The 14,456-nt window shown below is 43.8% G+C and overlaps 1 long non-coding RNA gene across 1 annotated transcript in view; it reads left to right on the top strand.

The window, feature by feature from the left end:
* The first annotated feature begins 418 nt into the window (after positions 1 to 418).
* The window catches only part of LOC137438876 (uncharacterized), a 35,247-nt gene continuing 21,209 nt past the window's right edge, over positions 419 to 14,456 (top strand). The window contains exon 1 of the long non-coding RNA XR_010986809.2: positions 419 to 476. This is a non-coding gene — a long non-coding RNA (uncharacterized LOC137438876). The remainder of the gene's footprint in view (positions 477 to 14,456) is intronic.

Below are 14,456 nucleotides of genomic sequence, written 5' to 3'. Positions count from 1 at the left end.
AAAAAAAAAAAGAAAAAAAAAAAAGGAAGCAAAAAATTAAAATCTGTCATTTGCTGTAAAAAGTAGATAAACGACGGAATTGTTTGTATTTTTTAAAAAGGGGGGAAGACTCTACCCAGGGAGGTTACAACGACGAATGTATTAATGGGATTGAGAAATAAAAAAGAAACAGGATAAAAGGTTAAGGGACGTTCAAGAAAGGAAGGAGAATAAAATCCGAGAGGATTGGATATGAGAGCAGAGAGGAGGATCGAGGATGTGCAGTGAAGTGATGCCTGGAGAAAGTGGGGAGGTGAGGGGTAGCAGAGAGAAATGATCAGAGGATACCAGATTGGGAGGGAGTGGCTCGGGGGCGGGGCCGAGTGGAGGAAGAAGAAGAGGCGGTACGTGAGTGGAATATCCAATTTTAAAAGCCCGCAGAGCAGCAGAAGCGTTGTTGGGTCTGGTTCGGTGGACGTGAGCGCTGCTCCTTACTGGTGAGCCAACAATTGCATTCCTCTGTACAATGGATTGCTCCCAATGTTCTGCTGAGTGATCTCTAACTAGAATGAAAGCACGTCTTGTCGAATTGTTTTTTTAAATCTAAAAATGACATATTTAAATCACTAAATACTTATAGTTAGTTATACCGAAGTATATGACGTCCTTGTATGTGCGGAAATTTTGCTGGTTGTATAATCGTTTTGTGGTTTAAGAACAGTATAATTTGTTGTCCTGCGCAAGTCCAATGTTGGAAAATGTTGCAATTGCATAAAATCTTTGCAATTTACTGGAATTAATAGGAAATGTATTTTGCTTTCCCTGGAACATGATTTAATTTTTTTTATTTTGTAACCATCAAAATGTTGTCCCATGCCTTTTGTTGTAGCTACAAAAATTGTTCCGAGAATGAAGAAGAAAAACGGTCAAGGTGCAGCTAACGTGGCTCAGAGGTATGCGCACTCTGGGTTCGAATCCCGACCCAGCTGTAAACCGGTGTTGCGCATGCGCGGTGAGGAGGCATCGATGTGCGTCGTCCTTCGGGAGGACGTTAAGCTGCAGGACCAGTCTGCAGCACCACTTGGTGAATGTTAAACACCCCACGGTGTCTTTCGCAAAGAGTGGACCAATTAATCGCCGGTACCCTGAACAAAATACAAATTCCTGGCATCTTGCATTCCTGGCCAGTCACTTCATGAAAGATTGGGGCAAAAAAACCTTCCTGGTGATCCGCACAAGCAAATGGGGAACTAAATATAATACTTTATTAAACAACGTATTCCACATCTGGATTAATGAACAAGATTCAATATTTAAATTGATATATGTGGGAAAATTACGTGCCCAGACCAAGTATCGAACCCAGGTCCTCTGGAAAACCATGCCAGTGCTCTGCCATCTGAGCTATCTGGGCGACCCTGGCTAAGCATGCAATTTTCCTCCACATATAATTGCCACTCTCTTTCGGTCAATGCTTCCGGGGCACTCGCTGCCAACCACAGGAGCACCAACGGGGTTGGCTCGCCCAAATCAATTTAAATATTCTACATTACAGATCGTTGGTTCTGCCAACGCATTACCTTGCCCAAAGGGTCATGCTGGGCGGTGTGCCATCGCTCTCTTGATATTAGTTGGGGCAGGAATGTTTAATTTGTTTACGGTGCCGGCGATAGCTTGCCTACTCTTCGCTAAAGACAGCGTGGGATTTTCTCACATCCACCAACTAATGCGAGCAGATGAGACGTCCAGTTTAACGTCCATCCCAGGGACGGCACACACATTGATGAACCACCCTGCCTGTAAAACACCGAGATGACAGTTTATAGCTCATCGGGATTCAAACCCATGCTAGACAGATTACAGGTGAGTGTGTGTACCTCTCGGTCGAGGCCATCATGCTAGCAATGCATATATATATATATATATATATAGCCTTAGGGGTAGGAATTGTTATTTCCTATTACGTATTAGCGTAAGTGTAATTCTTATGATGATAAAACGTGTTGAACACAGTGTTTAGAAACCTCTGGTCGACCTGCCTCAGTGTCTGTATCTAAGCCCCGCCTCCCCCCTCCCCACATTCTAAAATAACCCTCCATCATCTGTCTGTCCTGTAATGTGAATTTTCCTCACTATGACAGCCATTGATTGCTGCCCATGGGCCATGGCACTATTACGGAGGTGAGCACGAGGCCACCAAACAGACGAAAAACCTGGCCGTGTATGTAGATCTGGCTGAATGTGACAGCCAATGAGCGCAGCCCACGGTGTGATTGCAGGGTCAGCGCGAGGCTGCCAAGCAGGCTGAAAGTTATCCCATATATGGAGATCTGTCTGTCTGTGATGCCCAATGAACATGCCCCACGGTGCCATTCAATGGGCTTCGGGGGACTTTAAAAGAGCGCAAACAACATGTGCAAAAATAAGATGGAGAGCGATGTGTGGTTGGTTGCTGCGGCTGGCGCAAGATAGTTGGTTGTTGTGTGGGTGCTGGCGCTGCTGCTGGTTGAGTTCTGGGTTCATTGTCGGTGGATGAGCTTGAGAGCCCGGAAGGAAGGTAAACAATGCACAGTTGTGACCAACACCTGCACTGAACCGCTGCATGGCCAAGCAAGTCCAACGTCTGGACGGAGTGGAGAACAAGTTCACATTGGACGACAGGCCCACACCACGTGCACGAGCAGTGCCGCACAGGACAGGTTCTTTGTCTCGTCGAATACCTTCTGGGTCTCGTATTTCCCCTGAATGAATAAGATAAGGTGTAATTGTAGCGGTTGTAATGGTTTTGGGGCTCGTTATTTGTAATTTCTTTATTTGATTGTGATTGCCGCAGAACGGCCGTGTTCATGACTTCCTTCCTTTTGTCTATTTTAAATGCACTTTTTAAAATTAAATCTCACCTGGTTTTCAGGAAGCAGGACCATAGCACTGGAGAGATTGGCGTATTATTCCGACAAACGAGCAAATTGGGTCCTCAAACGCACATCACCGACAGGCTTCGCTTTTTTATCTTGTCGGCAATTCCACCGTGGTCGTTGCTTTCAGAGACTGATTTGCCCCAAATTAACCAGATGGACATGGAGATCTTCTCGTCCCCTACCCATCGGGTGGCATGACAGTTTTTGAAGACAGCATACATATATACATATATATATATTATAAATAGGACCTGGGTTCACCAGAGGACCTGGGTTCGATTCCTGGTCTGGGTGTGTAATTTTCCCACATATGTCAATTAATATATATATTAAATACATATATACAGTGCATTCAGAAAGTATTCAGACCCCTTCACTTTTTTCACATTTTGTTACGTTGCAGCCTTATGCTGAAATCGTTTAAATTCATTTTTTCCCTCATCAATCTACACTCAATACCCCATAATGACAAAGAGAAAACAGGATTTCAGAAATTTTTGCAAATTTATTAAAAAGAAAATACTGAAATATCACATTTACATAAGTATTCAAACCCTTTGCTATGACACTTGAAATTTAGCACAGGTGCCTCCCATTTCTCTTGATCATCTTTGAGATGTTTTTACACCTTGATTGGAGTCCACCTGTTGTAAATTCAATTGATTGGACATGATTTGGAAAGGCACACACCTGTCTATATAAGGTCTCACAGCTGACAATGCATATCAGAGCAAAGACCAAGCCATGAGGTCGAAGGAACTGCCTGCAGAGCTCAGAGACAGGATTGTGTCGAGGCACAGATCTGGGAAAGCCTACAAAAAACAATTCTGCTGCATTGAAGGTTCCCAAGAGCACAGTGGCCTCCATAATTCTTAAATGGAAGAAGTTTGGAACAACCAGGACTCCTCCTAGAGCTGGCCGCCTGGCCAAACTGAGCAATCGGGGGAGAAGGGCCTTGGTAAGAGAGGTGACCAAGAACCCAATGGTCACTCTGGCTGAGCTCCAGAGATCCTGTGTGGAGGTGGGAGAAACTTCCAGAAGGACAACCATCACTGAAACACTCCACCGATCTGGGCTTTATGGCAGAGTGGCCAGACGGAAGCCTCTCCTCAGTTAAAGCCACATGAAAGCCCGTTTGGAGTTTGCAAAAAAGCACCTAAAGGAATCTCAGACTGTGAGAAACAAGATTCTGTGGGCATTCATGGGTAGAATCGGGTGATCGGTAGAATTGTAGAATAGGGACTAAGCTAATTCCCCTGTGTGTCAGACCTGGTGATCATTCCTTTGTCCCGTATGGCAGCACATCACACACATTCGGTAGGCCCATTAGCACAACACTAATTAAATTCCCCCTCCACCACAAGACGATCAAACTGACCGGAAGAACCAACAGGAGGCAACCAGGCACTATGGCGCCATAGCAGGCAAACAGCGTGCAAGGCAGGCTGAGGCCACGCCCACTTCACACGTGATCGGTCAAAAGGGTTTTGATGGGAAGATCGCACCATGGGGCAGAAAGCTTCCCCGTGATTGGGGGTAAGGAAGGTGAAGGAGCGACACACTGATTGGCCACTGACCAATGACACCATGGCCAATCAGTGCAGAAGGCGCAAAACGACTACCAAGAAGCTACGCACTGATTAGAGGAGAAGTGCCGGTGACGTGAAAAGGTGTGAAAGCCACGAGTAAGCGACGCACTGATTGGAGGAAAAGCGAGCTGACGTCAGAAGACGGCCAGTAAAACATCTTGCTCGCCAGCATTTTTAGCTCTTCCCATGGTCCTCCTCGCTTTGGCTTCGTTCCTGCCCAGAGCTTCCTTCTGCTTTTGCCTTTCTCACCGTTCGGACCTCTTCCCTTGCGATCCGCAAACTGCCTGCTTGACGACGGACGTTGGAGAGACGTTGGAGCGCCGACGATCCTCTTGCCCGGCGTTCATGCACAGGACCTCGCGGGCGATCGAGCAGGGCACGAGGCTTGCCAGCAGCGGCGTACGTGGGCCTGACGGAGAGCGAACACCACAGAGCCTGGACGATTCCTGATAGACGCTACATCCAGGGACAGATAAGCTCGCATCCACAAACAACGTTTCTTTTATTTTTCCTTGCCATTGTCTTGCATTTGAAGTGAGGTGTGGGGACGTCCCAATTTAGGACATTTATCTTCCGTCGCGTTCTTTGTTATGGGAGTCCGGCAATAAAGCCGTGTATTTTTGGACAGCAACTCCGCTTTTGGTTTGAGTTATTAATTTGCAGGTGAAGACATCGTCGGACCGACTGGTAAGCTGTGGCATTCTCCCCCAAACCCCCCCATCTCGTGTATGATCCGCCATCAATTGGAAATGCCTCATTAAGCTCGATTCCATCCGTGGACGCTCTGTCTTAACTGAGAGCCTTCCACACGACAATATATACATACAGATATATATATATATATATAATTTCAAAACACACCTGGTCACAAGTGTGCCTCACTGACCAGGTCCTCAGTCGAGGTCCTCTGCATCATCCCGTTCCGGCCCTTCAACCTCGATACGGTCAGCTAAGGTGGGCCAGCAGGGGCACATACATCGCCTCCACATGCAGCAGCTACACCTGGATGCATACACACCCCCATCCCAGCCAGTGAGAACACAGACTACAACAACAAAACCGCCTCCACTCCCAGAATTCACAGCCCCTCATCCACTCACTCACACACCAACAAAAAAACAAAAAAACAACCGACCACCTACACTTACAACATGCACCACTCAAACAAAAACACATTCATGCAAAACCATGCCCACCCATGCAACACACACACACACCCACTCCTGCAAACATATACACACACACACACAAACACACACACCATTCACACATCTCCCATTTCTTTTCCGTGCTCAGTCACTACCCCTTTGACTGAAATGAACCACCACCCACAACCTCAACCTACACCGTTCGACGTGCCTCCATAAATGTCCTTCATATCAACAGTGAGCCTTTCAAGGCAACCTGGGCCACTCTATCACACATCCTCCTTCTTTCTGTCCCACACACTCCAAGCCGAGCAAGAAATGCAGAAAGCTTATTGCCAATATATCTTCTGCACCCCACTTCAAATGGCTGACAAGAAACTCGCCAACCCTTCTCCCGACACTCTGCCTCCAGCTCACTGTACTTTCCTCTCGTGCACTTCCTCCATTTTCTCTTCCCAAGGTACTGACAATTCTCCTAAAATGACCTGTCTTGTTGCACCTGACCAGATGACAATGTCGGGCCGCAACCTCGTCACATACAGTCACGTGAAAAAGTAAGTACACCCCATGTAAAATTTTGACTTTTTCAACATATTTCAACATACAGCTATTTGATCTTCATTTCAACAATATTGACAGATAAAGGTGATATAACAAATATCATGAAACATTTACATTTTGTAGTCCATTGTATCATTTAAATAAACATAAATGCAAATTTCGCATGTGGAAAAAGTCAGTACACCCCTACATTTATCACTACTTCAAATACCTAAAATTAGAATCAGGTGCACCAGCTCAGGTGCAAATGATTAGAACATCGTTCGAGAGGATCTTGGAGGAACCTGTCTTATTTAAACCTCAGACATTTAGTTTGGTTTGCTCTTTGTTGTTGAAGTGTGTGGCGTCACCATGCCTAGATCAAAATAGCTCTCTGAGGCCTTCAGAAAGAAGGTTATAGCTGCCTACGAGTCTGGGAAGGGATTTAAAAAGATCTCCAAACAATTTGAAATCAATCATTCGACTGTCCGGAAGATCATCTACAAGTGGAGAAGATTCCAAACAACTGCCAACTTGTTCAGGCCAGGCCGCCCCAGCAAGTTCAGCCCAAGAGCAGACCGCAAGATGCTGAAAGAAGTCTCTAAGAACCTCAGAATGTCATCACGGGACCTACAGGTAGCTCTTGCCACTGTTGATGTCAAAGTCCACGAGTCTACCATTAGAATGAGGCTGCACAAATTTGATCTACATGGGAGGTGTGCCAGGAGGAAACCTTTGCTGTCCAGAAAGAACATCAGGGCAAGACTAAAGTTTGCCAATGAACATCTAGGCAAAGACCAGCACTTCTGGAACAATGTGCTCTGGACAGATGAGTCAAAGGTCGAGCAATTTAGCCACAGTACCAGAAGACATGTTTGGCGAAAACCAAAGACAGCATTTGACCACAAGAACCTGATACCAACTGCAAAGCATGGTGGTGGAAATATTATGGTTTGGGGCAGCTTTGCTGCATTAGGGCCTGGGCAGCTCACCATCATATAATCCACTATGAATTCTTCATTGTACCAGAGGGTGCTTGAGGATAATGTGAGGCCAAATTTCGGGAAGTTGAAGCTCAACTGAAGGTGGACCTTGCAACATGACAATGACCCTAAACATACCAGTAAATCCACCAAGGAATGGCTGAAAAGAAAGAAATGGAGGGTTCTGGAATGGCCAAGTCAAAGCCCAGATCTAAATCCCATCGAGATGTTGTGGGGGGATTTGAAACGAGCTGTGCATGCAAGAAACCCCTCAAACATCGCACAGCTGAAAGAATTCTGCATGGAGGAGTGGGCAAAAATTTCTCCCAGTCGATGTCAGAGACTGGTAGACAGTTATAAGAAACGCCTACTTGAGGTTGTTTCTGCCAAAGGGGGCAATACCACCTATTAGAGCCAAGGGTGTACTTACATTTTCCACATGCGAAATTTGCATTTATGTTTATTTAAATTATACAATGGACTACAAAATGTAAATTTTTTCATGATATTTGTTATATTATATCACCTTTATCTATCAATATTGTTGAAATGAAGATCAAATAGCTGTATGTTGAAGTATGCTTAAAAAGTCAAAATTTTACATGGGGTGTACTTACTTTTTCACGTGACTGTCGATCTCCTCTGGGAATACCAATTGTGGCTTTAGGTCTGCCACCACCTGCCAATCACAAGCATCTGACAGCCCTCTTGCTTTCCACCTCCTCCTCTTTCCACCTCTTACTATTTGGCCCTCTTTGACAAACAACACCTCTCCTCTGTCGGTCTCCTTCTGCACTCTTCTCTCTCTCGGTCTCAGCACCTCTTATTGCACCTTCTGCACTACCACCGCCAAAACCTGATCATGCCACCACTTGTAACTTCCTGCTGCCAATGCGACTGAGCATGCACCCAGTGCATGCTGCACCATTCCCAAATCTCCACACAAAGAACATCTCTCCTCCTGCAACAATCCCCACAATCTCAAGTTTACTGGTGATGGAAGCACATCATACGTTGCCGCAACAGGAAACTCAACAATATTGTCTCCATCCTCCAAATCTCTTGCCTCTTCAATGTCCTCACCCGCACACCTTCCCACCACGTCCAAGCACCTTGCTGTGCCTGTCCGACTGCTTTCACATATCTCCCCTCCTCCTCCTTTCTTCTCACCTCCCTCTCAACCATCTTCCTCCTCTCTTTCATATATGCCTTTCCCCATCGCTCATGCTGCATCCACCCCGAGCCATGCTTTCCATGCTGTACCATCGCCACGTCATCGCCACGCCTCCACTAGCCACAATACTCGTGGCATCAATCCAAACTTCAAACACCACACCTTCAACTTACCTGGCAAACCACATCCATCAATCCTCTTCAAACGTCTCAAAAGCTTGTTCCTCACCTCCTCCACCCTTCCCACGTCATTCAACTCCACTGTATACCATCTTCCCAAACTCTTCACAGGGGCCTCTACCAATGATGGAACCACCTCCCCTCCCAGCTCAAACCTGTGCATGTTATCCACCATTTCTCGTCTCACCACCACACTGTCGACTTTCTTGCTTTAAAGTCCATTCTTGCCCACCGCATCAACCTTTCCAGTCGTCCCAGTCACACATGCCTTTGCCCTACTGCTGCATCAGCCGACTGTTGGACAACTGTCAGGTCAGCCATGAAAGCAAACATCGCTGGCAAACTCTGACCAGGGCTAGCTCCACTTCTTTCCCATGTCCACTCACCGCACGTATCAACAACTCCATAACCAGCACAAACAAAATAAGGAATTGCAAACCCAGGATAGCCATTTTATATTTTTATATACAGTACTGCATACTACTATCTAATTTTCTCTAATTAATTTTCCTTTGTTTTTGATTCAGAACTTAATATATCCTTTTAAATCAGAAAATAAAAAAGAAATGTCATTGACAAAATTATTGACACCCTAGACTTAATATTTGGTAGCACAGCGTTTGGACAAAATAACTGCAGTCAAGCGCTTCCTTTTGCCATGAATGAGCTTCCTACAGCCTCTCTACTGGCAGTTTGGCCCACTCCTCTTGTGCAAATTGCTCCAGTTCTCCCGGATTTGAAGGATTTGAACCTGTACCCCCATTTTTCCATTGAAACAATGCCCCGCCATTCACGGTTTCGCAATTCGCGGCATTTTCCAGGAACGTATCCTCCGCGAATAGCGGGGTCTGACGGAATATACATATATATACAGGGTGAGTCAAAAGTAGCGCCCGATTTCTGTTTATATATATATATATATATATTTATTTCTGTCAGTTAATTGTTTGTTTGCCATTTGTATTACAGTGTACAAGAAGGTAGAAATAAATGAATGACATGTTTATCTAACCATTTATTCGGGGGGCGGAAATATTACGGATGTGTACCAAGCTGTTTTATTGAAGCAGAGTTCAATATCAATTTCCTCAAACTTTGCAGTGATTTGAGCCTTCAATTCCTGAATGGTACGACGCTTTTCACGATAAACAAGGTCTTTCATGAGCCCCCAAAGAAAGAAATCTGGAGGTGTAAGGTCTGGGGAGCGTGCCGGCCACTCGATCGGACCTGCGCCGGCGGATCCACTTTCCGGGAAAGTTTTCATCAAGCCACTGACGAACATGACGTCCATAATGAGGTGGAGCTCCATCTTGCTCGAAATAACAGTCCTGATCTTGTACCCTGGGCCAAAAGAAGGTTTGCAGCATATCCAGGTAAATTTCTGCAGTGACAGATCCCTCAAAGAAAAAGGGTCCAATTATCCCTAATGGAGATATGGCTGCCCAAACTGTCACGCCAGGTAAATTTACCTCCTTCTCAACTGTCACTCTTGGGTTCTCCGCAGCCCAGTAGACACAATTGTGTCTGTTAATTGTGCCGTTAAGCTTAAAACATGCCTCATCTGACCACCAGATGTTGTCCAGCATTGTGTCCTCTTCGTCAAGTTTAGCTAAAAGCTCTTCGCAAAATTGAACATGGCGGTCGTCATCTCCATCATGAAGGGCATGCAATAAGCGTGGAATGTAAGGTTTCCAGTTTTTCTGGTGAAGGATACGGATAACACTTGATTGGCTCACTTCAAACTCTGCAGATAAACGGCGAGTTGACTTTTGCGGACTTTGTTCCAGTCTCCTGATGGCTTCTTCAGCCTTAGCTACATTCGTTGCCGTTTTCGGACGACCGGACTTCTTTGCAGTGGCTACCGATCCTGTTGCTTCAAATTTCTTGACAATCAATCGTATGTTTCTTCCCTGGGGTGGGTTTAATATAGAATTCCTGTGCCAAACGGCGTGCCGCCATCGTTGGTTGTTCATTACATTTGTAGTAATGTTTCATGGCCGCAATGTGTTGATTCATTGAAAGGTAATTCATGGTTCAATTTGGTGCAAATTCAGTAACTTTCCAAACTCTCAGCAATAACCTGCAAAACATAAAACAAAAATAAATAAATGAAGAAAATTAATAATCTGCAAGACAATTATTAACAACATGACATCCCAGAAAGAATCTGACAGCCGAAAAAACAGAAATCGGGCGCGGGCGCTACTTTTGATTCACCCTGTACATATATATATATATATATATATATATATATATATATATATATATATATATATATATATATATATATATATATATATATATATATATATATACAGTCACGTAAAAAAGTAAGTACACCCCATGTAAAGTTTAGACTTTTTCAACATATTTCAACATACAGCTATTTGATCTTCATTTGAACAATATTGATAGATAAAGGTGATATAATATAACAAATATCATGAAACATTTACATTTTGTAGTCTATTGTACAATTTAAATAAACATAAATGCAAATTTCGCATGTGGAGAAAGTAAGTACACCCTTGGCTCTAATAGGTGGTATTGCCCCCTTTGGCAGAAACAACCTCAAGTAGGCGTTTCTTATAACTGTCTACCAATCTCTGACATCGACTGGGAGAAATTTTTGCCCACTCCTCCATGCAGAATTCTTTCAGCTGTGCGATGTTTGAGGGGTTTCTTGCATGCACAGCTCGTTTCAAATCCCCCCACAACTTCTCGATGGGATTTAGATCCGGGCTTTGACTTGGCCATTCCAGAACACTCCATTTGTTTCTTTTCAGCCATTCCTTGGTGGATTTACTGGTATGTTTAGGGTCATTGTCATGTTGCAAGGTTCACCTTCGGTTGAGCTTCAACTTTCCGACAGATGGCCTCACATTATCCTCAAGCACCCTCTGGTACAATGAAGAATTCATAGTGGATTCTATGATGGTGAGCTGCCCAGGCCCTGATGCAGCAAAACTGCCCCAAACCATAATATTTCCACCACCATGCTTTACAGTTGGTATCAGGTTCTTGTGGTCAAATGCTGTCTTTGGTTTTTGCCAAACATGTCTTCTGGTACTGTGGCCAAATAGCTCTACCTTTGACTCATCTGTCCAGAGCACATTGTTCCAAAGTGCTGGTCTTTGCCTAGGTGTTCATTGGCAAACTTTAGTCTTGCCCTGATGTTCTTTCTGGACAGCAAAGGTTTCCTCCTGGCACACTTCCCATGTAGATCAAATTTGTGCAGCCTCTTTCTTATGGTAGACTCGTGCACTTTGACATCAACAGTGGCAAGAGCTACCTGTAGGTCCCGTGATGACATTCTGGAGTTCTTAGAGACTTCTTTCAGCATCTTGCGGTCTGCTCTCGGGCTGAACTTGCTGGGGCGGTCTGGCATGAACAAGTTGGCAGTTGTTTGGAATCTTCTCCACTTGTAGATGATCTTCCGGACAGTCGAATGATTGATTTCATATTGTTTGGAGATCTTTTAAAATCCCTTCCCAGACTCGTAGGCATCTATAACCTTCTTTCTGAAGGCCTCAGAGAACTATTTTGATCTAGGCATGGTGACGCCACACACTTCAACAACAAAGAGCAAACCAAACTAAATGTCTGAGGTTTAAATCAGACAGCTTCCTCCAGGATCCTCTGTAACGATGTTCTAATCATTTGCACCTGAGCTGGTGCACCTGATTCTAATTTTAGGTATTTGAAGTAGTGATAAATGTCGGGGTGTACTTACTTTTTCCACATGCAAAATTTGCATTGATGTTTATTTAAATTATACAATGGATGACAAAATGTAAATGTCTCATGATATTTGTTATATTATATCACCTTTATAAGGTATATTATACCACCTGTAAATGTCGCCACCACCTTTATAAGAAATGCGGGCAAGGGGGTTAACAAGGAGAGATGCAGAAAATAGGGCAAGTGGAGAAGATTGTCATGGGGACCGCAAGGCTAACCCCCGCTCTAGCAGGGAAAATGGCCTTAAAATGCATGTTGTTGTTGTTGTTGTATATCACCTTTATCTATCAATATTGTTGAAATGAAGATCAAATAGCTGTATGTTGAAATATGTTGAAAAAGTCAAAACTTTACATGGGGTGTACTTACTTTTTCACGTGACTGTATAAGTATATATACACTACCGGTCAAAAGTTTTAGAACACCTCAATTTTTCCACTTTTTATTCAAATTTACGCAGTTTAATGTCTCAATGTACTCTGAAATTCAGCATAGAACAAATAAACAATTGAAGATTAAAAAAAAGAAATCATAGAATCATTTTGTTGAACAAAATTTAATTTAAATTTTTGACTCAGCAAAGTAGCCACCTTTTGCAGATATAACCACCGAACACACTCGTGGCATTCTTTCTGCAATGGAAATCAAATATTGTTCGGGAAGTTCTTCCCAACACTGTTGCAGAAGTTGCCACAAATGTGTTGCACTTGTAGGTTGCTTTGCTTTCACTCTTCTGTCCAGTTCATCCCAAACCAGCTCGATGGGGTTTAAGTCTGGAGACTGCTGGCCATTCCATGATTTGAAGCCTACCGTCTTGTTCTTTTCCTCGAAGGTAGTTTTGACACAGCCTGGAGGTGTGTTTACGGTCATTATCTTGCTGTAGGGTGAACTCCTGACCAACTAGGCGTATACCAGAGGGTATTGCATGGTGCTGCAAAATGCTGTGGTAGCCCTTTTGGTTCAGGGTGCCAGTCACTCTGTGCAAGTCACCGACTCTGGATCCAGCAAAAGAGCCCCAGACCATCATGCTTCCTCCTCCATGTTTGACAGTTGGTGTCACACACTGAGGAACCATCCTTTCGCCTTCTCGACGGCATACAAAAACCCTGCGTGATGAACCAAAGATTTCAAATTTTGATTCATCGGTCCATAAGACCTTCTTCCAGTCTCCAGTAGTCCACTGGGGTGCTTCACGGCCCAGGCAAGCCTCTTTTTCTTATTTTGCCATCTTAGCAATGGCTTTCTTACTGCCACTCGACCTGTCAAACCTGCAGTTCGAAGTCTTCTCTTCACAGTTGAAACTGAGACTTGCTTACTTCGACCAGTGTTAAGCTGTTCTTGAAGCTGTTGTCCTGTGAGCCGCCCATCACGCAAGCTGTTGACTCTCAGAAACTTGTCTTCTGATTCTGCTGTGGCTTTGGGTCTACCAGACCTCTTCCTGTCAGAGTTTCCTCCAGTTTCCAATATACTACTTCCTGCAGTGCAATATTGTCCAAATAATGCTTCAGAGGGTGTAATAACAGTCTGTTCCAATACTGCTTTTATACAGACAGGGGGTTTGTAATCAAGTAATCAGTAGAGGTTGGGACACCTGAAGGAATTGTTTGCATCAACTTCCAAGGCTTAATTTACTTACATTGCTGCAGAACAGCTGTAAGTTGTTATCCCATTACTTGTTCCCTGAAGAAGGCCTTTTTTTCTTTTTACAATATAACTGTGCAATTTACATTATTTTCCCGTTTTTGCTAACCTAAACTTTTTTTTTTAACCTCGAGCAGTTTACTGATTACCTGTGTACCATTTCAGGTTATTCACTGGACATTAAACTGCATAAGTTTCAATAAAAACTGGAAAAATTGAGGTGTTCTAAAACTTTTGACCGGTAGTGTATATATATAAAATTATATATATATATATATATATATATATATATATATATATATATATAATTATATATATATAGATATATATACACCACTCAACAGGTAAATGTGGATATTTAAAATAAAACAGATTCGTTAAGGTTGAAAAAATTGTTACAGTTCAAGATTGTACTTAATAGCAAATGAAACGAGGTGGAGATAAGTGGAAGACTTCCGCCAGAGATTGGTAGAAGCCCTGGTTCAGTGGTTCGTGGGAGAAGGGAGGAAGGAACTGAAGGATTCTGAGGTGTGGTTTGACCACTGCAGTTTCTGTCCCTGG

The sequence above is a fragment of the Myxine glutinosa genome, chromosome 13 (assembly GCF_964187855.1).
Source record: "Myxine glutinosa chromosome 13, kmMyxGlut1.1, whole genome shotgun sequence".
NCBI classification, from domain to species: Eukaryota; Metazoa; Chordata; class Myxini; order Myxiniformes; family Myxinidae; genus Myxine; species Myxine glutinosa.
Note: the sequence above shows the minus strand (reverse complement) of the source record. Positions and strands in the feature narration are given on the sequence as shown.